Source organism: Oncorhynchus clarkii, chromosome 12 (genome assembly GCF_045791955.1).
Source record: "Oncorhynchus clarkii lewisi isolate Uvic-CL-2024 chromosome 12, UVic_Ocla_1.0, whole genome shotgun sequence".
Taxonomy (NCBI): Eukaryota; Metazoa; Chordata; class Actinopteri; order Salmoniformes; family Salmonidae; genus Oncorhynchus; species Oncorhynchus clarkii.
Window position 1 is genome coordinate 21,361,621 of NC_092158.1, and position 19,528 is coordinate 21,381,148.

The following is a 19,528-nucleotide window of genomic DNA, read 5'->3' on the forward strand; positions in this document are numbered from 1 at the left end:
CCCTGCCATCCAGGACCTCTATATCAGGCAGTGTGGAAGGAAGGCTAAAGACTCCAGCCACCCAAATCATATACGCAATGCAAGCGGTACCTGTGCATCAAGTCTGACATCAACAGTATCCTGAACAGCTTCTATCCCCAAGCCATTAGATAGCTAAATAGCTAACAGAAACTCTACACACTCACAGGACTCTACACACTCACAGGACTACACACTCACAGGACTCTACACACTCACAGGACTCTACACACTCACAGGACTCTACACACTCACAGGACTCTACACTCCAACACACACATGACATGCACACACATTTATACTGACTCTACACACATGTACACACACTCACATTGTAAGGTTCTGGGCTTATTTTCTTAGTCAACCCTGTTTTCTGTGTTCTTGAACGTAGCCCTGTTTCTTTGTGTTCTTGAACGTAGCCCTGTCTTTCATTTTTGTTAATTGATTTCACCTGTGTTTGTTACTCACCTGGTCTCATCAGCTCCTTATTTAGTTCAGTTCTTTCTGTTTGTGCCTTTGTGAGGTATTGTTTGTTTTGACTGTACTAAGCCTTTTCCTAGCTCGGTTGTTATAGCCTTCAGTCCTAATTTTGATTCACCTTCCTGCTTGCCTACCTGTGTTTGATCATTGCCTGCCTGTGACCACGATTCCTGCCTTCTGCGAAGGCGAAACAAACACCTGCCGTGCTCTGCGCATGAATCTACACCTTTTCTCCCTAAGTGTTCATGACACACATGCAATCATCTATGCTGCTGTTACTCTGTTTATAATATATTCTGATGCCTAGTCACCTTACCCCTATACATATCTACCTCTATCACTCCAGTATCCCTGCACATTGTACATATGGTAGTAGAACTGACCGTGTATATACATACTGTAGCTTCTTACTTTCTCATGTTCTTCATATTTTTATTTCTCATGTTTTTGTTCTACCTTGTGTTATTTTTAGTGCTACATTGATATTGATTACTGCATTTTTGGTTTTGGAGCTGGCAAGAAAGGCATTTCATTTCTCTCTCTGGCTCTTGCTCTTGCGCTCTCTCTCACTCACTCACCAAAGCCAAACACCATTATGTTGTCATCCAAAATCACATGTATTTATTTTCCAAGCTATAGCATACCATATTTTAAAGGAACAAAGACTTTGGTCTACTTCATGTTTTCATTTTTTGCCATAGAAAAAATATTATGATATTGGTGTTGCCACAGCCTATTCATTTCATCTGGAAAGAGATGGGACAGAGAGGAGAGGGTAACCGTCCTTCTTTTATGGGATGGGGGGGTGGGGGCTCAGTGAATGAGGGAGGAGACGAGGGAGGGGGGGATTTAGTACTGTATGCCTTTTCATGGTTCCTCTCCCACAGAGCTGAGAGACAGGGAGATGGGGTGTTAGGAAAAATAGGGACTAGTGTGTGTGTGTGCGCGCCTGCATCAAGTGTGTGTAAGACTCAGGGGAGCACCCTTAGCAGCCAGACTCATTGACAGACAGGCAGAATAAACTGTTCACGAGGGACACTGTCTCACACATGGCACACTTACCGCCTTTAGAGTCCATCAGCTAAAAAGCTGCCAGGCGTGTGTGTGTGTGTCTCAATGGTTGGTTTTGTTTTGTGTGTGTCTTCATGTGTGGGTCTGTTTTGTGCGTGTGTGTGTGTGCACTGCACATGTTTGTGTGCATTTGCATGCGTGCATGTGTATATGTGTGCCTCCTAGTAATCACCGCGGTGGTCCCTCGAAACTCTTTCCTGTAGCTCCCCTGTCTGTCTCTGTCTGCCTGTCTGTCTTGTGAGTATGACACATTGAACATGGCAGGTTGACAGGGTAATTCTCCTGTCTAACTGTTGTTTGCCTTGGTAATTATCATCAACATCCATTCCACTCAGATTAGCACTGTGTGTAATGGATGTACAATATGTATGCCCTTTCCAACTTTGTGTGTGTGTGTGTGTGTGTGTGTGTGTGTGTGTGTGTGTGTGTGTGTGTGTGTGTGTGTGTGTGTGTGTGTGTGTGTGTGTGTGTGTGGAAAGACAGAGCGAGAAAGAGATCATGAATGAAAGAAAAAGGCTGCTGCTTATATGCATATGTTTGTAACGTAGCCCACTTTTGTGTGTGTGTGTGTGTGTGTGTGTGTGTGTGGGGGGGGGGGGGTATGGGTGTGGGTATGTGTGTGTGTATTCCCTCTTCTCTTCCCTCTTCTCTTCTCTCCTTTGTGTGATTGTTCCTATTAAGCTGCTGTTCTCATCTCTTCACGGGGTCATGATTGATGTGGGGTCTGAATTGGTCATTTGTAATTTTCTCAGATGTTTAGCCCTCTTATGATTCTAATAAGGTGTAGTGTACACTCCTGCCCTCGTGGGCATGACCCTGAATACTAAAGAGAAGGGTGACGGAGGACAGAGGGAGGAAACCTAGCAGACTGTTTCTGGATTTCAGGAGAATATTAATAGTTGAATTAGAAAAGTCCAAGACACAGAGCATCATTAAAAGGATGAGAATTCCTGGTAAACCATTTCTCTGGTAAACAATTATGCCAGCTCTACAGACCATGCCCTGAAATAACACATTAGAGAAATGGCATAGCTATTATGGTGGGGTGTCAGAACATATGATTAGAGCAGTGTATCTTGTGACCTGAGCGTGTTTGTGAAACTGGATTATGCCTGGTGATAGGAATGCACGATATGGTCAAATAATCTAATTGCGTTTTTTTCCTACCCAATATTGCCATTGCGATTTGACTTGTGATTTAGATCAAAACACTTGGGTGAACTGTTGGAATCATAGAAATCAAATTAGTATTTACGATTCTATGGTTGCTGTGGTTTGGCATGACAGATCCTCAGCGCTCACAGCCTCACCAGACCGCGAGGCTACCTGAGAGACCGGCCCATTCAACATCACCAGCTGTCATCATTGGCAGCTCTATGGTTGAGAAACTTCTCGGTCTCCAAGGCAAAAACCCAGTGCTACCCAGGCGCACGAGTACAGGACATAACAAGGCTGCTTCAGACTGTTCTACCACAGATGCCGGGAGCTGACATTGTTGTAGTCCGTGTGGGGTCAAACGACATCAGGTGGGCTAGCTCAGAACATTTGAAGATGGATTTTAAAGAACTGATTTTAGCATTGAAAGACTCCAAAAAACTGTCAATCATTTCAGGTCCGGTACCATCGTTGTGCCGCGGGTGTGAAAGATTCAGCAGACTGCCGGCATTACACATCTGGCTAAAAGGCTACTGCAGCTCTGCTGGAGTCACTTTTATTGATAACTTTGACACCTTCTTGAAACAGAAGATACTTAACAGGAATGATGGAGTCCATCTTGGCTCCTGGACTCTGTCCACGCATTTCAAGGCTGTGTTGAAACAATGACTTGTAAATGATCCAAGACCTGCTCAGTTAATCCCTACCATTGTGAGACTGAGTCGTCATAATGCTGCATCAAATGTACATGATCTTAGGGGCATTGGCAAACACAATGTAAGTAATTTAATTTATGTACCACTAATTGCACCAAATACATCTATTTATCCTACAGCTATTGTAAGCAGTAATCATCAGCCTATAAACCAGAGTTACACTGTTAGCACTGAGGCGGTGTGCAATAGTAGGAAGACCGCTCAGCTCCAATGTAAATAACACAAGTAAGACTACCTCTGATAAGCTTCCCACTAAAAATAGCCCATATTAACATATGTAGCCTAAGAAACAAGGTCCATGAAGTCAATAACTTGCTTGTATCAGATGACATTAATCTCTGAAACTCACGTAGATAAAGCTTTGATGATACAGTGGTAGCAATGCATGGTTATCACATCTACCGAAGACAGAAATACCAACGGAGGCGGTGTTGCGGTCTATATTCAGAACCACATTCCTGTAAATCTTAGAGACAATCTAATGGTAAATACTGTTGAAGCAATATGGGGCGGCAGGGTAGCCTAGTGGTTAGAGAGTTGGACTAAGTTCATATCCCCGAGCTGACAAGGTACGAATCTGTCGTTCTGCCCCTGAACAGGCAGTTAACCCACTGTTGCTAGGCCGTCATTAAAAATAAGAATTTGTTCTTAACTTGCCTAGTTAAATAAAGGTCAAAATAAATAAATATGGCTAAAGGTTCATCTGCCTCACCTGAAGCCCATTCTTGTGGGAAGCTGCTATAGACCACCAAGTGCTAACAGTCAGTATCTTGATAATATGTGTGAAATGCTTGATAATGTATGTGATATCAACAGAGAAGTATATTTTCTGGGTGATTGAAATATTGACTGGCTATCATCAAGCTGCCCACTCAGGAAAAAACGTCAATGTAATGGGTGTGTGTTGGTGGCAGGGAAGTCAGGCACAGGGGAACGAACTTGGTAAAAACGGAGTTGTTTAATAAATGCTGATAAAACTCCAAAAACCAAAATGTACAAAATAACAAAAGTGGGTACAAAACCCGTCGCACACCAACATAATACATGCACATCACATACAATCAAACAATCTCTGACAAGGACATGAGGGGATACAGAGGGTTAAATACACAACATGTAATTGATGGGATTGGAACCAGGTGTGAAGACAAGACAAAACCAATGGAAAATGAAAAATGGATCAGTGATGGCTAGAAGGCCAGTGACGTCAAACACCGCCCGAACAAGGAGAGGGACCGAAGTCGTGACATTCAAACTGTAACTAGTGCCTGCAACCTGGATCAGGTTGTCAGTCAACCTACCAGGCTAGTTACAAACAGCAGAGGAATTAAATCATCAACATGTATTGATCACATCTTTACTAATGCTGCAGATATTTGCTTTAAAGCAGTATCCAAACCCATCGGATGTAGTGATCACAATATAATAGCCATATCTAGGATTACCAAAGTTCCAAAGCCTAGGCCTAATATTGTGTATAACAGGTCATACAATAAGTTTTGTAGTGATTCATTTGTTGATGATGTAAGGAATATTTGCTGGTCTGTGGTGTGTAGTGAGGCGCAACCAGACGCCGCACTTGATGTATTTATGAAACTACTTATGAAACTACTTATTCCAGTGTGTGTGTACATGGGTATATGTGTGTGAGTGCACTGTATGTGTGTTCCTCAGACCTCTCGGTATTGGTCATCCTGCTGCTCTGGGCCAATTAGAGTGCTGTGTGGTCCGCCTGCAGCCATTGGGCACAGCCAGGGGTCAGAGAGTGTGACACGTCTCCTCTGACTGCCTCCGATTAGCTTGGCAGCCCACGCCGGGGTAGGGTGCTGCCCCCGTCCGCCCCTTGGCACCCAGGGATTTGACATGTGACAAGAGGAGACAGGGGCAGCAGGGGCACCAGAGTGTCTGGACGGTACAGGGGCTACAGCAATTATTAGGGCCAAGGACTAGTCAAGGCCTGGAACCTCTATCTGTCAACAATGGAGGGGTCCTAAAACAGTAAGCCTAGTGGTTACTGTATATGTGGGTGGTGTTCATTATTTGAGAATGTTACCATTCAAAGACAGAGATAGAATCTCATCCATGTCATTTAGGCAGTGACAGTGTCAGATAGGCTGGTTAACTCTGTAGTGAGAGAGCAACCTAACCTGCTGTGAACTGTAGATGGTGTACACCACACTAGGTGTTTTATTAGGGGTTGAGAGGGAGACCTGTAGAGTGAGATTATTTGGCTTTGGCTGCCCTCCTGTAGAGTGTCAGGAAGGGGCTTCACCTGGGGCTCTACACAGTACCTCCTAATATCCATCCTCTTCCTCCCACTCTCTCTCTCTCAGACTGATGGCTGTGCTGCACAGCGCCACATCGTAAATTAGTCCCGGGTGGTGACACAGTGCTTTCTGGGTAATTTGGACAATGGGGCGTTTGACAGCTCACCCATCACAACTACAGCGCCCCAGGGAGCCACTACTCCTCTTGAGCTTTTCTCTTCCCCCTCTTTTCTCTCCTCCCTTCCTCTCCTCCCCCTTCCTCTCCTCCCTCACCACTGATGGAGCGACTCTCTAAGTAGCAGCATCATTCTCCAATCAAGCACCAAAATGTATTTTCATCCAGGAGAGAGCAAAGGAAGGAGAGGAGAGAGTGATGCAGCGCAGAAAGATAGATGAGGAAAGAGGGAGCTGCAGTAGAGAGAGGAAAGAGGGAGCTGCAGTAGAGAGAGGAAAGAGGGAGCTACAGTAGAGAGAGGAAAGAGGGAGCTGCAGTAGAGAGAGGAAAGAGGGAGCTACAGTAGAGAGAGGAAAGAGGGAGCTACAGTAGAGAGAGGAAAGAGGGAGCTACAGTAGAGAGAGGAAAGAGGGAGCTGCAGTAGAGAGGAAAGAGGGAGCTACAGTAGAGAGAGGAAAGAGGGAGCTGCAGTAGAGAGAGGAAAGAGGGAGCTACAGTAGAGAGAGGAAAGAGGGAGCTGTAGTAGAGAGAGGAAAGAGGGAGCTACAGTAGAGAGAGGAAAGAGGGAGCTACAGTAGAGAGAGGAAAGAGGATGGTGAGAAAAAGGGAAGAAAATGAGAGGAAAGGGAAACATGTTTCTATAAATGTATGATCAGCAGTATCACTCATCCCAGAAGAACGCATAAACACGATTAAATGCAATCCCCCTTTTTGAAAACTGTCAAGAACACCATATTTCCAATATTTCCTGTAAACCAGAATAATTCTGACCTTGTAACAAATCAGCTGAATGCATCAATCCAGCGTTATCTATCTAGAGTTTTGCAGAAGGGTTGGAGTGAGTTTTTTGTGCCACCTCTTGCTTATGCACATAGCCTTTGTATTCCCGCTGCAGTACAGTGAGCCTCCGTTTCCATGACACCCTGGGAATTAACTTCCTCAGAATGCAGAATTAAACCTTAAAAAGATTCCCTTTCTTTTCGAACCTGCAGCATATTTTTCGTTGCTGTATTTCATATAGGGAGGCAGTGTATTGGACTGTATTTTATAGGAACTACCTGTGCTGGTTCAGGATCAGTCTTCCTGTCTCTCCCTGTGTTCTTCTCTGTGGCGTATGGTCCCAGCAGGGCTGAGGAAGGGCCCAGTAATGAAATGAGGGAGTGGCTCTGTGTGTCTCGGCCTTCCAGTGTCCTCCTGCCAGTCTCTGTCTCTCTTGTATGTCTGTCTGTAATAATAATAATAATGGTGGGTGCTTATATTTGTCCTATTTCAAGTGTGTATTAATACACGTGTCACTTGTAGAGTGGGGGTCACTGCCAGGGTCTGCCATTATCAACGGCTCGGGGATTCAAACTAGCAACCTTTCAGTTACTGGTGTTTTATTGATGTTGAATTTAACCTTTATTTAACTAGGCAAGCCAGTTAAGAACAAATTCTAACCGCTACTTGCCGATCTCTCTCTCTCTTTTTCTGCCTGTCTGCCTGTCTGTATGAAGTAGATCACTCATCCATCTCTTCAGCCATCACAGTCTCTCAGAGCCTGCCCTGGCCTGTGCGAAACAACAGTCTATGCTGCTCTTGTTTTTCTGGTTAGGGTCATTATCTGACCACCGTGACCTTGTCATCTCTGGCACCATGAGATCAGTTGGATGAGGTCCAGGTCCTATGGCTCTGGAATGCAAAGATGGCCGACTGCCAGAGAAAGACCAGAGAGCTGGAGTGGGTGGAGGGTGAAGGGCTGGGTCAACGTTTATATGAAGACTTTATTATCCACACATTTTTCACATTTGTTTTTTCATCAGAAATGATTCCCCATGGGTTCCTTGATTTGTGTGTGTAAAATATTACTGTTCTCAGATTTTTAATTTAAAGATTTTAGATGTGTATGAAAATGTGTTTTATTGCAAAATGCTATATATATGTTGTTTAGCTGGAATGTATTTTTTGTATCCTGTATATTTAAATGAGTTATCTTAAGATGAATGCACTCACTGTAAGTCTCTCTGGATAATAGAATCTGATAAATGACTAAAATGTCAAATGTAATAGTTTTACATACAGAACGCATATTACTGTATTGAATACATTTTTTTAAATATTGATGTCACAAATGTATAATTTGTACATTTCTTTGAATACAATGTAGTTATTTGTTACATTTGACTGTGTAAAACCTATAGCAGTACAACTTATTTCTCTGAGAGTGAGCCACATATATTGCAATTTGCAAATTTGTCTCTCTGAAATGAAACCAGTAAGTGATAGATTTGAAACAAATACATGTCTGTCATTGACAACCTCATGCCATGATTAGATAGTGAGAAAACACACCAATCTCTTTCATAATTTCTTTAAACAATAAAATTAAATTTACCAACGTTTCTGAAAATTAATATATAGCGTTTTGGAATAAAACTTCATATAGAGGGCTTGAAATCATGCACTCAATGTACAAAAAGAGAAAGGGAGAGAAGGGGGGGGGGGCAGAGAGAGAAAAATAATTACAGAGAGAGAGAGAAACGGAACTGTACTGTATGTAAAATAAAGAACTAGACAGAAATGAGGTGGCCATATTGGTGTTATTTTGTCATTTCAACTGGCTGTTTGTGCTGGGCATTTCTGATATTGTGTTTTGCTATTTCTGTCCTTGATCTGAAAGCACCAGGCGATCTGTCCTGGCTTCCTAATGAAAAACCTTTTAATCTGAGAGAGAGAGACAGAGAGAGGTGAGAGAGAACATATAGAGAGATGGAGAGGAAAGAGAAAAAGGAATGTGGAGGGAGAGAAAGAAAGAGAGAGGGAGAGAGAGGAAAAAGAGAGGGAGAGGAAAGAGAAAAAGGAATGTGGAGGGAGAGAAAGAAAGAGAGAGGGAGAGAGAGGAAAGAGAGAGGGAGAGGAATAGGAGAAAAAGGAATGTGGAGGGAGAGGGAGAAAGCGAGAGGGAGAGAGAGGAAAAAGAGAGGGAGAGGAATAGGAGAAAAAGGAATGTGGAGGGAGAGAAAGAAAGAGAGAGGGAGAGAGAGGAAAAAGAGAGGGAGAGGAAAGAGAAAAAGGAATGTGGAGGGAGAGAAAGAAAGAGAGAGGGAGAGAGAGGAAAGAGAGAGGGAGAGGAATAGGAGAAAAAGGAATGTGGAGGGAGAGGGAGAAAGCGAGAGGGAGAGGAAAGAGAAATAGGTAGGAGTGAGAAACAGAGTGAAGTTTATCGAAAGCATGTCCATTTCTCATTTAGCACATTTTCTACGCTTATCTCCAGGCCCACTCTCCCATCCCACTACTGCTGCAGCTCTCCCACCTCGCACACTGCCATGCTGAGGTGGGCAAAATCAATTTTTGCAGATACATTTTTGCAATTACATCACTTACTCTGTTTAAGATAAGATGCATGAATTGGACTACTCTTGAAGCACCAGATTGAATTATTAATTTGGTTTACTCAACTCGGTCTCTCTCTATCTCTCTCTCTCTCTTCCCCCCCTTTCTCTCTCTCCTCCTCTCTCTCTTTCTCCCTCCCCCCACCTCTCTGTCTCTCTCGGTCCCGGGTCCCATGGTCCCAGGGGATGAAATATGAGTGTGTTTAGCACTCTTCAATAGAGAGCACAGGACATGGGAGGGGTCACTGGGCCTCTAATGCTACCCAATAAATATGTGCTGCTCCTAGCCTCGTCTGTGTTGGGAGAGGGGGGAATAAGCTCTCTCTGAGTGTATGGCTACATTAGTGTTTACAGGGGGAGAAGACGAGAAATGAAAGTAGATAGCTGAGTGCATGGGAGCATATGCATTCATCGTGTGGGTTGTTTATGGTAGTGTTTTAATGTTTCTGTGTTTGTGAGAACAGAGTCATCCATATAGATTTGAGCCACCAGTCTAGTATTGGTCTTTACTTATTTCAAGACAGCCAGTATTGATTGAAGGGAGTCTTTAGCATTGATTTATGTTCACTCAATGTAATGGGGAGATGTGCTGGGAACACGGTGATAATAGGTGGCTCTGATTGACAGTGCTCACTGTCTTGTGACACTTTGCGTGACAGCGTGGTCTTATACCAGATAATGGTGGTGGACTCAAGTTCTTTACAGATCACTGTATAGGCCTACTGGATTTCCCTAAAAGCATTCCCTACTGTAGAACATTCATTGGGGGGAAATTCCTCTTGTCCTTCTACCCAGCTCACTACATGTATTGCCCATTGTCCTTAAAGCTGGAATCCTTCATGGTGAAACTGCCACCTCCGTTTGGGATATTACAACAACAAAGAAGTTACTGCAAATAACAAACACTGTTTTTTTCCCTCTGACATGAGAGGCTCCTTCCTCGTTTCAACAACAAAACAAAAACAATAAGGAATGCGCTGGGGGCAAACATTGGTGCAGTTTCCCCTCATGAATTTCCATCTTTAAGGGAGAGAAACGGTCAGACAGAAAGGAGGAGTGGAGAGATGAGAGGAGGGAATGGAGGACAGTAGGAGTATAAGAATAAGGGTTGGGATGAGAGGAGAGAATGCATCAGCCAAGTGAAGAGCAGAGGAGTGTGTGGGGAATAGAGGAGGAAAGGAAAAGGAGAAGATTTATGCCCACGTTCATCCGTGTTCACACTTGACTCTCCGCTCATGGAGGGGAAACGGAGGCCCAGTTGATAGAGTGGCTTCCTGGGGACAATAAATCTGCTTGTGGAGAGATAGAATAGAGCTTATCTTCCACTATGGTGTCAGGGAGGAGCATTCACCAGCTGTCATCACACATACAGAGCAACTATATAACATACGGCAACACCACAGAAAGACAGAGGAAAACAATACACATTCCAAAGACCAATAGAGACAAATTATTAACATTCTCAAGGACACTTAGTTCAGCAATATAGTAGTCTCAAACAGCCATAATGGAGTCATATTCAGAAATGAATCCTGCATACAAAGTTTCTTACTCTACTTCAACAGTGCCTTCAGAAAGTATTCACATCCCTTGACCTATTCCACATTTTGTTTCAGCCTGAATAAAAACATGATTCATTTCAGATTTTGTGTCACTGTGTCACCCCATAATGGCAAAGTGGAAATATGTTTTTAGATTACATTTTGTGAAATTAATTAAAAATGAAAAGCTGAAATGTCTTGAGTCAATAAGTATTCAACCCCTTTGTTATGGCAAGCGTAAATAAGTTCAGGAGTAAATATGTGCGTAACAAGTCACTTAATAAGTTGCATGGACTGTGTACAATACTAGTGTTTAACATTATTTTTGAATGACTACCTCATCTCTGTACCCCAGACATACAATTATCTGTAAGGTCCCGCAGTCAGGCAGTGCATTTCAAACACAGATTCTACCACAAAGATCAGGGAGGTTTTCCAATACCTCACAAAGAAGGACAGCTATTGGTAAAAATAAAGCAGACATTAAATATCTCTTTGAGCATGGTGAAGTTATTAATTACACTTTGGATGGTGTATCAACACACCCAGTCACTACAAAGATATAGGCGTCCTTCCTAACTCAGTTGTCGGAGAGGAAGGAAACCACTCAGGGATTTCACCATGAGGCCAATGGTGACTTTAAAACAGTTAGAGTTTAATGGCTGTGATAGGAGAAAACTGAGGATGGCTCAACAACATTGTATTTGGTCCACAGTACTAACCTTAATGACAGAATGAAGAGAAGGAAGCCTGTACAAAATAACAAATATTTCAAAACATGCATCCTGTTTGCAGTAAGGCGCTAAAGAAAAACTGCAAAACATGTACTTTATGTCCTGAATAAAAAGTGTTATGTTTGGGGCAAATAAATGTACTTTATGTCCTGAATACAAAGTGTTATGTTTGGGGCAAATCTAACACAACACCTCACTGAGTACCACTCTTCATATTTCAAGTATGGTGGTGACTGCATCATGTTATGGGTATGCTTGTCATAGACAAGGATTAAGGATCTTTTTGAGGATAATAAGAAACAGAATACAGCTAAGCACAGGAAAAATTGGTTTAGTCTGCTTCCCAACAGACACTGGAAGACAATTTCACCTTTCAGCAGGACAATAACCTAAAACACAAGGACAAATCTACACTGGAGTTGCTCACCAAGACTACATTGAATGTTCCTGAGTGGCCGAGTTACAGTTTTGACTTGAATCAGCTTGAAAATCTATGGCAAGTCTTGAAAATGGCTGTCTAACAATGATCAACAACAAACTTGACAGAGCTTGAAGAATTTTAAAAAGAATAATGTGCAATCCAGACTCACAGCTGTAATTGCTGCCAAAGTTGTGTCACGTGTGCTCCCTCTCCAGCCTCTAGGTCACCAGGCTGCTCGTTATGGCACACAGCTGTCATCATCATTATGCGCACCTGCGCTCACCTGGACTCCATCACCCCCTTGATTACCTGCCCTTTATAAGTCCCTCCCTTTGGTTCCTTCCCTATATCTGTCACTCCCTTTGGTTCCTTCCCCAGTCGTCATTGTTTCTGTTTCAGTTTCATGTCTGTGTGCTGTTCGTGTTTCTTGTTTTGTATTATGTTTCATTCATTAAACGTCTTCACTCCCTGAACTTGCTTCCCGGCTCCCAGCTCACACGTTACAAGGTGATTCTAATATGGGGTATTGCGTGTAAACAGGTAATAAAACAATATTGAATACATTTTGAATTCAGGCTGTAACACAACAAAATGTGGAATAAGTCAAGGGGTATGAATACTTTTGCAAGGCACTGTATATGTCGGGATACTGTCTGCATAAATTCACAGTTCACTTCTCCTTTCATAAAGTCATCCCTTGATTTACAGTACTGTATTTCTGTTGGGACTGAGACCCACTGAAGTCTGCTTCTATTACTCCCCACATCTTCTTTTGCTAACTCAATTTGATTTAATACGTTTTTACTTTTCTGTGAGCTGAATAAACTCAACTTAACTTTTTTTTGTTAACTCAACAAATGTAGCAAATTTAGTTGACTTGGCTAGATAAACAAGTCATTTTGACTGAATCTTTATTTATTTTTTTACAGTGTACAGTCGTGGCCAAAAGTTTTGAGCATGACACAAATATGAATTTTCACAAAGTCTGCTGCCTCAGTTTGTATGATGGCAATTTGCATATTCTCCAGAATGTTATGAAGAAGGATCAGATGAATTGCAATGAATTGCCAAGTCCCTCTTTGCCATGCAAATGAATTAAATCCCCCAAAAACATTTCCACTGGATTTCAAATCTGCCACAAAAGGACCAGCTGACATCATGTCATTGATTCTCTCGTTAACACAGGTGTGAGTGTTGACGAGGACAAGGCTGGAGATCACTCTATCATGCTGATTCAAATCAAATCAAATCAAATGTATTTATATAGCCCTTCGTACATCAGCTTATATCTCAAAGTGCTGTACAGAAACCCAGCCTAAAACCCCAAACATCAAGCAATGCAGGTTTAGAAGCACGGTGGCTAGGAAAAACTCCCTAGAAAGGCCAAAACCTAGGAAGAAACCTAGAGAGGAACCAGGCTATGTGGGGTGGCCAGTCCTCTTCTGGCTGTGCCGGGTGGAGATTATAACAGAACATGGCCAAGATGTTCAAATGTTCATAAATGACCAGCATGGTCGAATAATAATAAGGCAGAACAGTTGAAACTGGAGCAGCAGCACGGTCAGGTGGACTGGGGACAGCAAGGAGTCATCATGTCAGGTAGTCCTGGGGCATGGTCCTAGGGCTCAGGTCAGTTGAAACTGGAGCAGCAGCACGGCCAGGTGGACTGGGGACAGCAAGGAGTCATCATGTCAGGTAGTCCTGGGGCATGGTCCTAGGGCTCAGGTCCTCCGAGAGAGAGAAAGAAAGAGAGAAGGAGAGAATTAGAGATTCTTAGATTCACACAGGACACCGAATAGGACAGGAGAAGTACTCCAGATATAACAAACTGACCCTAGCCCCCCGACACATAAACTACTGCAGCATAAATACTGGAGGCTGAGACAGGAGGGGTCAGGAGACACTGTGATTGAGTTTGAATAACAGACTGGAAGTTTCAAAAGGAGGGTGGTGCTTGGAATCATTGTTCTTCTTCTGTCAGCCATGGTTACCTGCAAGGAAACACGTGCCGTCATCATTGCTTTGCACAAAAAGGGCTTGACAGGCAAGGATATTGCTGCCAGTAAGATTGCTCCTAAATCAACCATTTATAGGATCATCAAGAACTTCAAGGAGAGCTGTTCAATTGTTGTGAATAAGGCTTCAGGGCGCCCAAGAAAGTCCAACAAGCACCAGGACCATCTCCTAAAGTTGAGTCAGCTGCGGGATCAGGGCACCACCAGTACAGAGCTTGCTCAGGAATGGCAGCAAGCAGGTGTGAGTGCATCTGCACGCACAGTGAAGTGAAAACTTTTGGAGGATGGTCTGGTGTCAAGAAGGGCAGCAAATAAGCCACTTCTCTCCAGGAAAAACATCAGGGACAGACTGATATTCTGCAAAAGGTACAGGTATTGGACTGCTGAGGACTGGGGTAAAGTCATTTTCTCTGATGAATCCCCTTTCTGATTGTTTCGGGCATCCGGAAAAAAAGCGGAGAAGACAAGGTGAGCGCTACCATCAGTCCTGTGTCATGCCAACAGTAAAGCATCCTGAGACCATTCATGTGTGGGGTTGCTTCTCAGCCAAGGGAGTGGGCTCACTCACAATTTTGCCTAAGAACACAGCCATGAATAAAGAATGGTACCAACACATCCTCCGAGAGCAACTTCTCCCAACCATCCAGGAACAGTTTGGAGACGAACAATTCCTTTTCCACCACTTTTCCAAAAGTGATAACTAAGTGGCTCGGGGAACAAAACATCAATATTTTGTGTCCATGGCCAGGAAACTCCCCAGACCTTAATCCCATTGAGAATTTGTGATCAATCCTCAAATTCTGACAAACTCCAAGCATTGATTATGCAAGAATGGGCTGCCATCAGTCAGGATGTGGCCCAGAAGTTAATTGACAGCATGCCAGAGCAGATTTCAGAGATCTTGAAAAAGAAGGGTCAACACTGCAAATATTGACTCTTTGCATCAACCATGTAATTGTCAAGAAAAGCCTTTGACACTTATGAAATGCTTGTAATTATACTTCAGTATTTCATAGTAACATCTGACAAAAATATCTAAAGACACTGAAGCAGCAAACTTTGTGGAAATTAATATTTGTGTCATTCTCAAAACTTTTGACCACAACTGTACAGACAGACACAGGGACATTTCACTGCTGCATTCAAAGGAAAGACTGAAGGTCTCCGTGATACACAAAGTAGCATCTAGCAGCATAGGGAAACCTCCCTTAATTGACAGGTCCATTAGCTTTTAACAGGAGCTTTTCATTTCTCTGAACTAAAGGCCTGCAGGGCACATGCTCTCTATTCCGGACGGGCACTGGTGTAAAGTACTTAAGTAAAAATACTTTCAAGTACTACTTAAGTAGTTTTTTGGGGTATCTATACTTTACTTTACTTTACTATTTATTTTTTTGACAACTTTTACTTTTACTTCACTACATTCCTAAGGAAATGTATGTACTTTTTACTCCCTACATTTTCCCTGACACACAAAAGTACTCGTTACATTTTGAAAGCTTAACAGGACAGGAAAATTGTTAAATTCACACACTTATCAAGAGAACATCCCTGGTCATCACTACTGCCTCTGATCTGGCAGACTCACTAAACACATGCTTGGTTTGTAAATGATGTCTGAGTGTTGGAGTGTGCCCCTGGCTATCTGTAAAAATACAAATAGAAATGTGGCTGTCTGCTTTGCTTAATATAAGGAATTTAAAATGATTTAAACTTGTACTGAAGTATATTTAAATCCAAATACTTGTAGTATTTTACTTAAGTAGCATTTTACTAGGTGACTTTCACTGTTTAATCTCAGATTGTGTTTAATGTGGGCCTGTCACAGTGTGATGTGGCTCATCTGTCCTTGATCACCTGATTGCATCATGACACACACACACGTACACGCACGCACGCACGCACGTACGCACGCACACACACACACACACACACACACACACACACACACACACACACACACACACACACACACACACACACACACACACACACACACACACACACAGCTTGTCCCTGTACTGTCAATGGTAGCCACTCATCTCTGTAGGAGGGTGGTGGCTGGGAGTCCTGCCTTTCATCTCACCATGAACATATTTGACATTTACAGGGGCTTCCATGACAAATGATTTCCTCTTCTGTGCTTCAGATTGAAATAGTCTGATCTTGTTTTGTATTTACTCTGGAGAGGAATTCCTGATCATAATGCCTCTGCTTCGGACGGTGTAATAGGCAGGTAAGTTAGGAATTACTGTAACACATTCCATTCGTTGTCCTCCAAAACACACTTAATATTTAGTTGTATTCCTTACAGTGTACTCTCAATTGTGAGGGATTTACTAGTTTAAACTTAATATAACATTCAAGTAATATTCAATTGGGGTCTTGAAATATTCAGTAATAAGACACATAATACAAATTAGGAAACACCTCCAATTATCAAAGAAAATAGCAGTTGAATAAAATGTAAACACTCTAAAATATGGAAGCAATTAAAAACTATCATATTGAAATCTGGTCGAGGAAATGCTTGACAGTATATTGCATATAAAACAGTTTAGGCATATGGTTTATTAAATAGATTATTACAGAAAAGTTATGAGTCTAAACAAGCCAACAAAAAAAACATGTTTCTCAGCATAATTATTTTGAACCCAATAAGTATGCCAGTAAGTTATGCTGTCATTTACGAAACTATCAGATACAGACAAAATGATTCTTACAGGCGATTAGCTAGCTGTTGTTTGGAGTCGGAAGTCTAGCTACAGTTTTTTCCACCTTCTTCTCTCTGTCTGAGTGTGTCCTCTTGTTCTGTTGTGTTTTCTGTTTCACACGTCCAGTGTGACTGTTGGGTGGGCGCCGCAGTGTCAGCAGAAGCACTGTAGCCATGGAGGCAGGGCATCAGTCTGGCTCTCAGATCACTTTGGTGTTAGCAGAACAGATAGAAGTCCATCCCATTGGGCCTCTATGACCATCAAAGCACCAAGGCCAGGCAATATCGTCAGCTGATTTCATCTCAATGAAGTACCTTTATGTGATTGTTTTCAGTGAAAATGGTCAAAAACAAACAAGAAAAGCTTCTTAGCAAAGATAAATTTGTCAAGCAATAATTTTGCTAGAACTGTCTTAAAGTGGTTCGATTAGGGGGGTAAACTGAAAATATATTATTGGCAGAGAGGTTTGAAACTCTCGTTCCTATTGGTCTATTAACTCATTTACCACATGGTGATTTCACCATGGAAGGCCAAAACAGCTCTTACACTAAAAGGGAATTATTATAATTTTCACAATTTCACAGTATTATTCCAACCTCATGCTGCAGTGGAGTGTGCGCTGTTGGTGCGTTAGAGCAGAGGGAGGAACTGAGAAACTGAGAGAGGAAAAGAGAGATGGAAGGAGAGAGAAATGGAGATAGAACTACTCTTTGAGCTTGTTCTTGTTCTATATTCTATTGACTAGAGTGCGAGGGCCAGTCAGATTGTTTAAGAGTCAGGGTCTTTCAAGTATCATGTGGTTTCTTTTTCCATTTATGGGCTGTTTTTCACTGGAGGGCTGCAACCATTCCCTTGTATTTAGGATTTCTTACACTCTAGAAGTTGATGCATTCCAGAGTGTATTGTGTGTGTGCGTGCGTGCGTGCGCGTGTGTGTGTGTGTGTGTGTGTGTGCGTGTGGAACAACGTTCTGAATTCTTTCATGCTTGTTTCTGAACTCCAGCCCAACGGTCAGACACAGAGGGAGGGAGAGGGAGCGAGGGAAGGAAAGAGATAGAGAGATAGAAGCAGTAGAGGGTGAAAGGAGGCTAACACTTACTTTAATGAGGTTCCTCGGCTTTCTTCCATTGTTTCTGGTTCAGGGTCCCTGGGCCTGGGCCTGGGTGGAGAGTGGGCCATAGCCAAGGTGCACTGTAAGCTACCTCCAAAAGTTCTGATACAATATATTGTAATAGTGGAGAATAGTCTCTATAGATTGCCCTTGGGGAGGAAAGTGTGTGTAGTTATTAGCCATTTAGTGAGAATTGAAGTGCATCAACCCACACCCAGCACAGCTCTCCTCTCCTGCATGTCGTGACTCGTGGTGAGTACTGAGCACTCAACCCATCCACACACACCTGTGAGGAAGAGAGGTCACAGGTAAGGGGTTAAAGGTCACTCAGAGTTTACTGCTACTCCTCAATTAGCACTATATCAGGAGCTGAGGATAGAGAGGAGTGATTTAGCACCCATGGTGATGAATAGCAAACACACTGCTCCGCACACACACACTCAGACACACATGCATGCACACATGGTCCAGTGCATACACACACACACATTCACACACACAAACACACAATCGCACACACACTAACCTGGTAGTTTTCTAATCGAGGGCTTGGATGATTGAGGGCACCTCCAGCCTTTATTGTCAGAGCGATCAGCTCCGATCTATGGCAGAGAGAGAGGAGATAACATTAGAATGTTAGCTAGAGATCATGAGAGGAAAGAGAAATATCCACACAGGCACTATTTACTGCTCAGACAGCAGCAGCGTCTGTCTGGGAGACCTGGAGGCCTGATGCAGACAACAAGGCTCCAGTATGTCTGGACACCACAGCGAGAGAGAGAGAGAGAGAGAGAGAGAGAGAGAGAGAGAGAGGAGAGAGAGAGAGGAGAGAGAGGAGAGAGAGAGAGGAGAGAGAGGGAGGAGAGAGAGGAGAGAGAGTGAGAGAGAGAGAGAGAGGAGAGAGAGAGAGAGAGAGCGAGAGAGAGAGAGGAGAGATAGAGGGACATGGAAGAATTACTGATGGTGCTGATAAACCTTTATGCTATCCCTCTCTGTCTCTGTGTCGCCATATCTCTCCATCGCTCTCTTTCTCTTTTTCTCACTCTCTCTCTCTCTTTCTCTGTCTCTCTCTCTCTCTGCTTCACCCTCTCTCTCTCTGTCTCTGTCCTTTATTTCTCTGATTCTGTTTCACCCTCTCCTTTTCTCTGTGTCTCTCTCTGACACACTGGATTCTTTCGGGTAGACTGGTGAATAATTGATGTCCACCGGTTCGATGGTAAGAATAGAACAGTTCTGGAGGTGACAAATGGAGTGTCGAATGGGCTTCATCTTTCTCTCTTCAAGGAGTCGGGAACTTGTGTGTGAGTTTGTGTGTGTGTGTGTGTATGTATGTGTGTGTGTGTGTGTGCGTGTGCGTGTGTGCGTGCGCGTGTGCATGTGCGTGCGCGTTTGTGTGTATGTGTGTGTGTGTGTGTGTGTGTTCTTGTGTCATTTAAGATAGTAGGGGATGAAAGAGACCTGTAATTACAGGGAAGCGTATATCTGTCTGCAGCTGAACTATCCCAGGAATGGACTAAAAGGGGCCAAAAGCCTGGGGTCGTCGTCGTTAGATATCCTGTGTGTGAGAACGTTTCACCTGGCCTTCTTCTTCTCCTCCCTCTCAACCCCTGAACTCTGGTTCTCATCATCTCACATTATCTCTTCCCTCCTTCCCAGTCAGTAGACAGCAGTAACTGCATGAGGTTAGGGCAGCCAGACTGGTGTTTAAATCCTGTCTGCCTGGGAAGAATCCCAGAACCT

The 19,528-nt window shown here is 43.1% G+C and overlaps 1 protein-coding gene across 3 annotated transcripts in view; it reads left to right on the forward strand.

Moving 5' to 3' along the window:
• Positions 1-19,528, forward strand: part of LOC139422870 (netrin receptor UNC5C-like) — a 240,879-nt gene that overhangs the window by 115,253 nt on the left and 106,098 nt on the right. The gene's annotated exons all lie outside the window — the stretch shown is intronic.